The sequence below is a fragment of the Bos indicus x Bos taurus genome, chromosome 5 (assembly GCF_003369695.1).
Source record: "Bos indicus x Bos taurus breed Angus x Brahman F1 hybrid chromosome 5, Bos_hybrid_MaternalHap_v2.0, whole genome shotgun sequence".
Classification (NCBI taxonomy): Eukaryota; Metazoa; Chordata; class Mammalia; order Artiodactyla; family Bovidae; genus Bos; species Bos indicus x Bos taurus.
In genome coordinates this window covers 40,172,528-40,184,855 of record NC_040080.1, presented here as the reverse complement: position 1 = coordinate 40,184,855, position 12,328 = coordinate 40,172,528, and the positions used below count along the sequence as shown (strand labels likewise).

Sequence of the window (12,328 nt, the reverse complement as noted above, 5' to 3'; positions counted from 1 at the left end):
AGTATTACATTTTTGCAAGATTTATACATAAAATAGTTCATAGATTTGAACTCAAGCCAAACAACACAGCCCCATCAATCAGCAGAAAATTGGATTAAAGATTAACTGAGCATGGTCTTGCTCACCACAGTAAGACCCGGTTTTCCCTGAAGCCAGTCTCTCCCTTCAGGAAGCTTTCACAAGCCTCTTAGCCTCATCCATCAGAGAGCAGGCAGAATGAAAACTGCAATCACGGAAAACTAACCAAACTGATCACATGGATCACAGCCTTGTCTGACTCAATGAAACTGTGAGCCATGCCTTGCAAGGTAACCCAAGACGGATGGCTCATGGTGGAGAATTCTGACAAGAACTCCACTGGAGTTCCACTGGAGAAGTGGAATGGCAAACCATGTCAGCATTCTTGCCTTGAGAACCCCATGAACATTATGAAAAGGCAAAAAGATATGACACGGAAAGATGAACTCCCCATGTTGCTAGGTGCCCATTATGCTACTGGAGAAGAGTGGAGAAATAGCTTCAGAAGGAAATGAAGAGACGGAGCCAAAGCGAAAATGATGCCCAGTTGTGGATTTGTCTGGTGGTGAAGGTAAAGTCCAATACTGTAAAGAACAATATTGCATAGGAACCTGGAATGTTAAGTCCATGAATCAAGGTAAATTGGAAGTAGTCAAACAGGAGATTGCAAGAGTGAACATTGACATTTTAGGAATCGGTGAACTAACATGGACCAGAATGGGTGAATTTAATTCAGATGACCATTATAGATATAATAGTAGATCTACTGTGGGCAAGAAACCCTTAGAAGAAATGGGGTAGTCCTCATAGTCAAGAAAAGATTCTGAAATGCAGTACTTGGGTGCAATCTCAGAAAACAACAGAATGATCTCAGTTTGTTTCCAAGGCCAACCATTCAATATCACAATAATCCAAGTCTGTGCCCCAACCAGTAATGCTGAAGAAGCTGAAGTTGAATGGTTCTACAAAGACCTACAAGACCTTCTAGAACTAACACCCAAAAGAGATGTACTTTTCATCATAGGGGACTGGAGTAACAGGCGAGTTTGGCCTTGGAGTACAAAATGAAGCAGAGCAAAGGCCAACAGAGTTTTCTCAAGAGAATGCATTGGTCATAGCAAACATCCTCTTCCAACAACACAAGAGATGACTCTACACATGGACATCACCAGATGGTCAATATCGAAACCAGATTGATTATATTCTATGCAGCCGAAGATGGAGAAGCTCTATAAAGTCAACAGAAACAAGACCTGGAGTGGACTGTGGCTCAGTTCATGAACTCCTTATTGCAAAATTCAGACTTCATTTGAAGAATATAGGGAAAACCACTGGGTCTTCCTAGGTGGCACTAGCTGTAGAGAACCCACCTGCCAATGCAGGATACCCAAAAGATGGGGGTTTGATCCCTGGGTTGGAAGATCCCCTGGAGGAGAACACAGCAACCCATTCCAATATGCTTGCCTGGAGAATTCCACGGACTGAGGAGCCTGGTGGGCTACAGTCCACAGGGTAGCAAAAGAATCAGACATCATGAAAGCAACTTAGCCATGCCCACAGGAAAAACCACTAAGCCATTCAAGTATGACCTAAATCAAATCACTTTTGATTATACAGTGGAAATGACAAATAGATTCAAGGAATTAGATCTGATAGACAGAGAGCCTGAAGAACTGTGGACAGAAGTTCATGATATTGTACAGGAGGCAGTGATCAAGATGATCCCCAAGAAGAAAGAATGCAAAAAGGCAAAATGGTTGTCTGAGGAGGCCTTACAAATAACTGAGAAGAGAAGAGAAGCAAAAGGCAAAGGAGAAAAGGAAAGATATACCCATCTGAATGTAGAGTTCCAAAGAACAGCAAGGAGGGACAAGAAAGCCTTCCTAAGTGATCAATGCAAAGAAACAGAGGAAAACAATAGAGTGGAAAAGACTAGAGATCTCTTCAAGAAAATCAGATAACAAGGGAACATTTCATGCAAAGATGAGTACAATAAAGGACAGAAACAGTATGGACCTAACAGAAACAGAAGATATTAAGAAAAGCTGGCAAGAATACACCTTTAGTGTATTTAGAATATAGAAGAATTATTCAAAAAAGATATTCTTAATGACCCAAATAACCACAATGGTGTGATCACTCACCTAGAGCCAGATATCCTGGATTGCCAAGGCAAGTGGGTCTTAGGGAGAATCACTGCAAACAAAGCTAGTGGAGGTGATAGAATTCCAGCTGAACTATTTCAAATCCTAAAAGATAATACTGTGAAAGTGCTGCATTCATAGGCTAACAAATTTGGAAAGCCTACAATGGCCACAGGACTAGAGTAGGTCCGTTTTCATTTCAATCCCAAAGAAGGGCGATGCCAAAGAATGTTCAAATTACCTCACAATTTTATTCAGTTCACATGCTAACAAAGTAATACTCAAAATCCTTCAAGCTAAGCTTCAATAATATGTGAACTGAGGACTTCCAGATGTTCAAGCTGGATTTAGAAATGGCAGATAAACCAGAGATCAAATTTCCAACATCCACTGAATCATAGAAAAAGTAAGAAAATTTCAGAAAAACATCTACTTCTGCTTCATCGACTACGCTAAAACCTTTGACTGCATGGATCACAACACTCTTAGAGACATGGGGATACCAATCACCTTACCTGCCTCCTGAAGAACCTGTATGCAGATCAAGAAGCAACAGTTGGAACCGGACATGGAGCAACACACTGGTTCCAAATTGGAAAAGGAGTATGTCAAGGCTGTATATTATCACCCTGCTTATTTAACTGATATACGGAATACATCATGTGAAATGCCATGCAAGATGAAGCACAAGCTGGAATCAAGATTGCCAGGAGAAATATCAAAAACCTCAGATATGCAAATGATACCACCCTAAAGAGCCGCTTGATGAAGGTGAAAGAGGAGAGTGAAAAACCTGGGTTAAAACTCAGCATTCATAAAGCATTTACAGGAATCATGGCATCCAATTCCATCACTTCATGGTAAAAAAATGGGGAAACAATGAAAATAGTGACTGATTTTATTTTCTTGGGCTCCAAAATCACTGTGGACGGTGACTGCAGCTATGAAATTAAAGGACGCTTGCTCTTTGGAAGAAAAGCTATGATAAACCTAGGCAGCATATTAAAAGGCAGAGACATCACTTTGCCGACAAAGGTCTGTAGTCAAAATCATAGTCAAAGTTATGGTTTTTCCAGTAGACATATACAGATGTGAGAGTCAGGCCGTAAAAAAGGCTGATGCTGGGAAAGATTGAAGGCAGGAGGAGAAAGGGATGACAGAGAACAACATGGTTGGATGGCATCACCTATTCAGTGGACATGAGTTTGAGCAAACTCTGGGAGATGGCGAAGGACAGGGAGGGCTGGCATTCTGCAGCCCATGGGGTCACAAATAGCTGGACATGATTGAGTGACTGAACAATGTCAAGTTCATAGATAAACAGGTGAATATTTAAAAAGGAGTTTAGAGCAACAAGCTACAGAGCATGTATAGATTTAACATTTATAAGGTCTTTTTCCACTCAGCTTATTCACTGTTTCTCTCTGGTCACTAGAATATGAATGCACTCTTATTTTCCTTGATAAGAAGGGCAATCTCATTGTAGTATTTGATTTTTTATGTCAGAAATAATCCTTATTCTTTTCTCAAGCCTTCTTAAATATAATTTTGACTTACAATTCAGTAACTAAAGAGCAGTCAAATGAATGGCATCTTCTCCTATTGTGGCTGTGGACACAGATATGTCCAGAGGCAGGTTGTAGGGGAGAGTAGGTGGGCCACCTGAAAGTGTTCATTGAAATGGAATCCTTGACAAGGAATACACATTTCGTGCCACACATCCTGCTTCATCCCTGCAAACTGGAAATTTGTGTCTGTGTTTATGTGGCAATGGGGCTCAGTGATGCCCTTTGTCACAGACCTCAGTGGTGAGATTTCTGGATCAGCCTAGCAATACCTTGGATATTGCCTAGCAATATCCAAATTGCTAGGTCTTGTCTTCTCTGTGTGTTTCTGCTACAAACCTAGGAAGACGAAAAGGGTTGAAATCTCCCCCATGCACACTCCCTTGACCTTGTCTTTGGATCCCAAAGCCCAAGGGATTGTGGGGAAAGAACAGGCTTTGGGCTGAATCAAACCTCAGTTTGAACCTCTTGATTTTCACTAATTGGATCAGTGTAGATGTGTCTTTAAGCCCTCTGAGCTTCAATTTCCTCATCTATATAACTGGGGATAATTACCTATCTTGTAATATTATCACAAAACATCAATGGGACAGGCTAAGTCAAATGTCTGGCATATGGTATTGCTTAAGAGCCTCTTGTTTTTCCTTTACCCTCTACCATTTGCAGCTTACCAGCTGGCTTTTATTTGCCCTTCTGCATGAGCCTTTCCCATAGCACATGTATAATAATAATCTATATGTTGAACACAATCTGAGATGAGATCTTATCTTGCTCCTACCTTTCATCTCTCTGGTCTTCCTCACAATTTTTTTTTTAAAAATACACAGCTTTATAGTAAGTACTTTTCCATTTTTGTTCAAAACCACAGAGATGAAGAACGTTCATTCTTTTCTTCTCCCATGTCTCCATGAATTCCTATGGTATTTTCATTTGAATCAGGAAAAAAATTTCTTGAACAATATTTTTCTAACTTACTTAATTCCCTTAACTCCTTACTAGTGCTTGTTTATGAAAATGAATGGTGTTTTCGTGCACTAGACTGGTATTTTCCAATCACGCTTCTTCTAAAGTGCCTTTTAAAAGATATTTGCTTTTATTTGCCTTAGAACAATGGACTCTGTGGGAGAGGGAGAGGGTGGGAAGATTTGGGAGAATGGCATTGAAACATGTGAAATGTCATGTATGAAACGAGATGCCAGTCCAGGTTCAATGCACGATGCTGGATGCTTGGGGCTGGTGCACTGGGATGACCCAGAGGGATGGTATGGGGAGGGAGGAGGGAGGAGGGTTCAGGATGGGGAACACATGAGAAATAAAGGAATAAAAAAAAAACACACACACACACACTTACAGAGAATGTAAGGCACATTTCCAAATAAAGTTTGAATTAGTTTATTCTCACTTGAGTAAAATAATCTGAGTGCTTCAGTCTTCTACCTGATTTGACTCTGAAACAACATAATTGTGTGCTCTTGTGAGATAAGAAGTTTCAATCCCAGGAACTAGTGTTTGCAGGAAGATTCAAACGATTGATTAAAAGCAAATCAAACAAAAACTCTGCCAAAAAAAAAAAAAAATGAAATCCTTAACCCAGACCAGAAATCAGAAGTGTTGGTTTAGGAATGCTCTGATTTTAATCTCCCTCCGACTCCGTTCATCAGTGCGACTGGCAGAGCTCCTCGGTGAAGAAACCTTGGCATGGGACAAGCAGTGTTTAAACTGGCTCAGAGAAGACAGTGTACAAATCTGCTTTTGTCTCCAAGGAGATATAATTTCTTCATTCATTTCCCCTTTTAAAATTTTTTTCCCTGAACATTTATGAGTAAATTTTAGAGCACATGAAAATGAGGAAGTGATATCACCAGCTCGAGCCAAGTGTAGAATGTGTGTTGGCAGCTATGTTATTGAGATCCTGAATCAGAGCTATTTTTTCCCCAGCTTGGCTTATTCTGTTGATTTCAGACCAGTGAAGGAAAAAATTGCAAGTGGTACCTTTCCACACTTATGTGTGAGATGTGAATTGTGTTCATGTCATGGGCAGACTGTCCTTCAGCCTCTTGAGCATGTCACTGTGATCTAACATAGGGTCCCCGTTAACTGTAAATTCACCAAGGAGTTTGACAGCTGTAACTGAAGCTCTGAGAATAAGCTTTCAAATTTTTTTCTCTTTGTCTTTAAGATTGTCCCAAGATTCCTCTCAATTCCTCCATTACTGATATGTTGATCAGGTTCTAGATCTTGTTTGAATCATTAAGAAGTGGACTGTTGCATTTGATATAACAATAGCAGTAAAAATTCAAAACTTTCTCTTCTCCCACTATTGAGTGATTGGTCTAAATATCATTTGCCAGATAAAGCTCTCTCAGATTGGCATTTGTCTTCACTGTTTTTATACAACATTAGAATTTTTCTATAATCTTAATGGCCTCAAAAAATGGTGGTTCACTCAAGGGCTAAAACATGCTGGAAATACAATAGTGCAAGGATGGGACCAAGTCAGGAGTGATCTGGAGCTGGCTTCAGTTGTCTCATGAAAGCCAGAGTTCTGACTACTTTTCTGCATCCACAGCTCTGCTACCATCTCTGTGCTCTTTAGTCAGAGCCCTGGCACAGCCAATGGAGTGATCAAAGGGTTTATGAAAAGACCTTTGCAGACCTTTGCAGTGCCTTGGGCAAAATGGAGCTAACATGCCAAGGGACATATACCAGACGGCCTGAAACGTCAAAGGAAGGAACTGTCACCAACACTAAGTGAGAGCTCTGACCTTGGAGAGGATCCCTAGACAGGAGCTATGCCTGGAGTTAGGCAAACTGAGCCACTATCAGACAGATGTGGAGGAGTTGTTGTTCAGTCGCTAAGTCGTGTCTGACTCTTTATGACCCCATGGACAGCAGCATGCCAAGCTTCCCTGTCCTTCACTGTCTCCCAAAGTTTGAAACTTGTGTCCATTGAGTCGGTGATGCCATCCAACCATCTCACCCTCTGTTGCCCACTTTTCCTTGCCCTCAGTCTTCCCCAGCATCAGGGTCTTTTCCAATGAGTCAGTTCTTCGCATCAGGTGACCAAAGTATTGGAGTTTCAGCTTCAGCATCAGGTCTTTTGATGAATAGTCAATGTTGATTTCCTTTAAGATTGACTGGTTTGATTTCCTTGCTGTCCAAGGGACTCTCAAGAGACAAAATGTGGTCCCCTGGAAAAGGGAATGGCAAGCCACTTCATCATTCTTGCCTGAGAACCCCATGAACAGTATGAAAAGGTGGAGGAAGGAGGGGCTGTCCAATTCCAAGGAAAATATAGACAAGAGTGAAGATCAAGTAGACAAGAGAGCAGCCCATTGGGAGGAAGGAAGTTCAAGACACATTTGTACAGAGCTCAGACAGAATCCCATTGCCCCAAACAATCAAGCTCTTTCTGTCCTTCCACTTCTGACTTGCCCCTTCCCATGCTGGGCCCAAGTTAGTCTTCTGAGGCCAGCTCTCCATCCATTTCATGCAGTCTGTATTATCATCATTTGAAAGCATCGAAGGACATCTGTAGATTCAAAGCTCATGATATTTTAAATAAGCCTGAGCCTCTGATTTGCTCAAGTGGAGACTCACCGATGCATTTCCTCTGGACAGTAATATAAGGAGTTGAGTTTTCAAAAAATTATTAAAATATACACAAGCATCACAGGGACAGCCCAGGTTTCCTCTTGCAGGAAGGAGACCTGGAGTCCTGTGCAGCTGTAAGGAAAATTTTTCACAGAAATAATGCGATGCATTTTTGCTGATTTGTAGTTGCAGTTATTTGTGAAGGACCCAAAAGTTTCAGCATTTGAGTTTATAACAGGGATAATAATACTCATCTCCACAGAACTGTTATGAAGATTAAAGAGAATTTTTTAAACTGGCATAAATGTATTGCTTGCTACTGGGTGGAAATTTGAGAGTCACTTAGCAAGAGAATGAGCACAGCTCACTGCCCAGGGCCCCCAGCTTATTACAGGAGATGAGGATTCAAAACAAGAGATGAGGCAGTAAAGTACAGTCAGATAAAGCAACAGAGATTTCAATTGATTAAATAACTTGTCTTCCTCAATTAAAAAGAATTTTCATAATAATATAATAGTGATTATTGAGTATTTTAATACACTGAAATATTCACAAGATTAAAATTGAATTTCAGTCATGTAAAAGATGTCATTTTCCCTGAGCATGAAAGTCCCAGGACCTTTCAAGAGGAACACATGTATACCTGTGGCGGATTCATTTTGATGTTTGGCAAAACTAATACAATTATGTAAAGTTTAAAAAAAAAAAAAAAAGAGCAGATAGTAGTTAGTAGCAATGAATGGAATGAGAAAGGCATGGAAGGGTATGCATACATCCTGATTAAAAGTACCTGATTAAAAATGCTGTTGGTCAACTCTGGCAGACAATCATAAGACAGTTTGGATATTCAAAGACTGAGGACTTCTCAACCCAAATTAGCATTGCAAATACTGTGTTTCAGAGGGTGGCAAAAAGTACAAGGTTTCCATAGTAAGAAGTCTCTAAATTGAACCCCAGAGATGTATATGCAGCTTCTGTCACTAATCTTTCTTATTGCAACAGTTTGGTGAATGCCAACTATGTTTGTGCAGGTATCTGGATAAATTTAAGTAGGATGATGACTCCCATCAGGGAAGGCATAGTCTAATGGAGGAAGCAGACCCAAGAACAGATGAGAAAAGAGGGCCTCGTATATAGCCCTGCCGGTTGTCAGCTTGGAGATACCTTACTCCCAGGGCTGAAGAGGGAGCTTTATGGTCATCAGCTTCCCTGAAAACTGATAAATTAGATGCAGACAGCTAGAGCCTAGAACTGCCAAATGCATCCTTAGTGAAATATAACTGTGCTCTTTGTAGAACTGTGAGAACATGCTGAATGCACTGTTTTATTTATCTGTAACCTATTTAGAGCTGAAAGAAAATATGATAATAGGAATGATGGTGATAATTACTATAATGAGGCCTGTTCTCTGCTGCTCTGGGAGGGAGCAGACTATGGTGGAGGTTGTCTGGGTTAAGTGAAAGAGAAGTTGTCTTCTCATGACCACTCGTGCACACAATGCTGGCCACGTGCATGTGCATCTATCTCTGTGTGTGTGTGTGTGTGTGTGTGCGCGCGTGCGCGCACACGCTTGTGTATATTTCCTCATCTGCGATTTGTTCTTTGAAAAGGAAACTGAGAGTAGGAAGGGGATGGGATAAACCAAAAGCCACTAGGCTAGGCTTAGATTTCAGAGCTGGGACTTCTCTGAGGTAATCTATGTTTCTGAGGAGATCGCTGCTTTTCCATTAGTGACTCCCACAGATACATGGCTGTGCAATGGTGGCCGAGTGATTCTCTGGGCACCCTGACAGGTGTGTTAAGAGAATTTCATCTCTTTGCAGCTCAGGGAAATGCTTTTTCTGTCTCCTCTCGAGCCAGAAGAAAATCAAGCCTAACACCCACCACAGTGAATCTATCACACATTTTTCCTACAGATACAGTAGGTATCGGTAAACTTTCTTTTGTTTAACTGATCAGAGAAGTAAATTAATTTGTTGGAAGTTGCACAGTTAATCAGACAAGTAACGTGTATTTTTATTGGCTATATTACTAGCTGTTTTAATTCTTGTCTTTTCACTCCCTAGTGTATTTGGAATAAATTTCCAGTTGCCTCTTTCCTAGAAATGAATGCACTTCGTGTACTTTGGAAAATGACACACATCTTATTTTTCCCCCACTCATATTTTGTTTGCATTTCATCTGAACCTATTAGGTTGAGATAAGCCATAAATTATTTAGCCAACTCTGTCACATCTGTGATCCACAAGATACAAAATTGGATTCCCTTCCAGTCTTTCTCATTCTAGGAAGTTCAGCCACATCCATGACATATTTTCCCCTAATTTTACAACATTCTAATTGCCTGATCAACTTGCAGTTTATATCAATATTTAGTATATTCTTGAATATGTTCTATCTCTCTTGACTGAATGGGGAGGAGAGAAGATTATCATCAGTTTGATTTGAGAATCAAGAACTTTTTTCATAAGTATTATTTCTCTTGAGATAAACAATGGAACTTCATTGAGTTTGGGCACTGTGCCACTGTCTTAAGTTGAATGTTTTGAAAATAAAGAAAACACCACATAAGACAGCCCTTCTGGTAGCACATTCTGTGGAGTGGTGGCCTCTGAACTCATAACTCCAATGACATTGACTTTAACTGATCAATAAATCTTTGTGCTGATCCAACCAACCCCACTGAGCCGTGAACTGCACTTATGTCATTTTATAGTTGAGGCAAGGAAGGGCTAATTACCTGCCTGCTCAAGGTGACTAATGATGGCAGGGCCCCAACTTAGATCTGGACATCAGCTTTGGGACACTGACTTGCTTTCCCTTCTATGTGTGTGGGACCCTTAACTTGTTCCCTGTTGCCTGTAGGTAAAAATAAGCTCCACTCAGGGAATACCAAACCCTTATAATTCGTTACCTGCTAACATGCACAGGGTTATTCCCTGCTTTGTACTTTCTGTATCTTCTGCCTGGAATGCACCTCACTGTGACCACTTCCCTTCTCTCCTAACACCACCACATTTACCTTGTGAGCATTCACTCCTCAGTCTTCAACCCCAGATTGTCCCCTCCACCAGGAAGCCCTCTCCATCCTCTCCCTGTCTCACACCCAGTTTCCTCTCTCACCTGGAACATTTATTCATTTATTGATTTATTCAACAAATGTTTCTAAACACTCATTAAGTGCCAGGCACTGAGCTGAGCAGAAACCACACACCTCTGAATACAGCTCACCAGCTCCTGTCCTCATAGAGCTTAGAGTCTGGTGAAGACAATAGAAAAATATGGTGAGCACACAGAAAAATATATAATTACAACTGGGATGAGAGTGAGGAAGGAAAGAAAGTTGGTGCCTGGAGCCTGCAGTCCCCAACTCAGCATCACCACTGCCTGCAGCAGTGGCACTCAGACTACCCACTGCAGGGGCTCCTGAACTGAGGGAGGAGATGGCCAAGGGGGCCTCTGCATGCCTGGGATGCCCGCCTCCTCTCCATCTAGTGGCTCCCAGAGCCTCGGGCTTCTGCTGAGTAAAGGACATAAGCATGTGCCACCACAGTGAGGAAGGCCTTTGGTCAGGCAGCAAGGGGTGATACTGGGGATGTGACGGCAATGTCTTTTTCAGAGCTATGAGGGATGCTCACCAATAACTGCAATGAGCTGAGGAGGCATCTCATAGGGTAAAACACAATCCAGGGACATGGATATATCATGACCTGGTCAGGATTCCATCAGTCCCTCCCCTTGTCTTCATTCTTAGGATTAATTAATAGGGGATTTTACATTCTCTTTACAAATCTCTTTAGGAAGACACACTAATACTTTTGTAGAAGTATTTCAGTTTTTGAATAGTCCAAAAACAGAAAAGAGAGAGAGAGAACATCACTAATAGACTCAGAGGTCATAAGGAACACTTGGGCAAGACACTCATTCTCTGGGGTGTATTTTCAACTTTGTCAAGAAACACTTGCCTTTGTCAACATAAAATAATAGTCACAACCTAAAAGTTGAGAGTTATGTTTTAATTGGTGGGAAATTTTAGGACTTTAAGCACAGGAGACAGTGTCTTATGTAACCCTGAGAGAATTGCTCTGTTGAAGCAGGGGGAGTGGGTGGGGGTAGGGGGGGAGCAGAAAGGGAAGTGAGGGGAAGTTGGTTATACAGAGGTTTGCAATAAAGGACAAGTAGTCTGAACATCAAAAGTATTTTATGAATTAAAGAAAACCAGATAGCCCAAGTTAAGGAATTTAGCGCTTTTCTATCCAAGGGAAGAGCCTGGGCTCATTGAAATCATTCCTTTCATATGCATCTCAGCTATCTGAGTCCAATATTCTGTGTTTTTCACATCCTGAGTTCCTCAGTGCTCACTGTAGGGAGTGGCTGCAGCCTCATGGCTGCCAGATTGCACAGGTATTTTCTTCCTTCCTGAGTGACCTTAGGGTCAGGGATTCACATTTGGAGGGCCAGAATCACTGATATCAATATGAAGGAAATATTCCATTTCTCACCTTCATATTATAGGATTCTTAGGGTGTTTGTTCCTTAAATAAACTTTAAGTTCTTGCACTGAAATATACTTTGTGAACTGAAAGAATAATATAAATTACAAAGAGAGTTTTCAGCTTTTAAATATAATGAACTTGCCACTTCTTACCTGTGTTTTTCCTTTAATTTAAATGCAGCATAGAATATATAACATTGCATCCATTTGAGTTGAAAGCTTGTTATGCAAATTTTTTTTCTTCTTTTTCTTTCATCTTTTAATTCTAAAGAGTATGGTTACTTTAGGTAAATTTTAAAAATGAGGTAATGACTTACAGAACCATTAATTGTTCAAGGGAAATAGTCCAAATCACATTTGCAACTTTATTATTCAATGTATTTTAATAAAGTCCAAGTATCAAATGTCTCAAGATGCTTAAAATCTTTTATTTTGTCTACTTAAAATATTAGTAGTTTGTGTTAGGGAGTCTTATTTATGTTTTTGAAATTTTTTGTTTAGTGTTTTGCAAA

At 40.6% G+C, this 12,328-nt stretch overlaps 1 protein-coding gene across 1 annotated transcript in view; it reads left to right on the top strand.

Annotated features, from left to right (window-relative positions):
* The window catches only part of TMTC1 (transmembrane and tetratricopeptide repeat containing 1), a 311,926-nt gene that overhangs the window by 189,002 nt on the left and 110,596 nt on the right, over nucleotides 1–12,328 (top strand). The window lies entirely within an intron of this gene.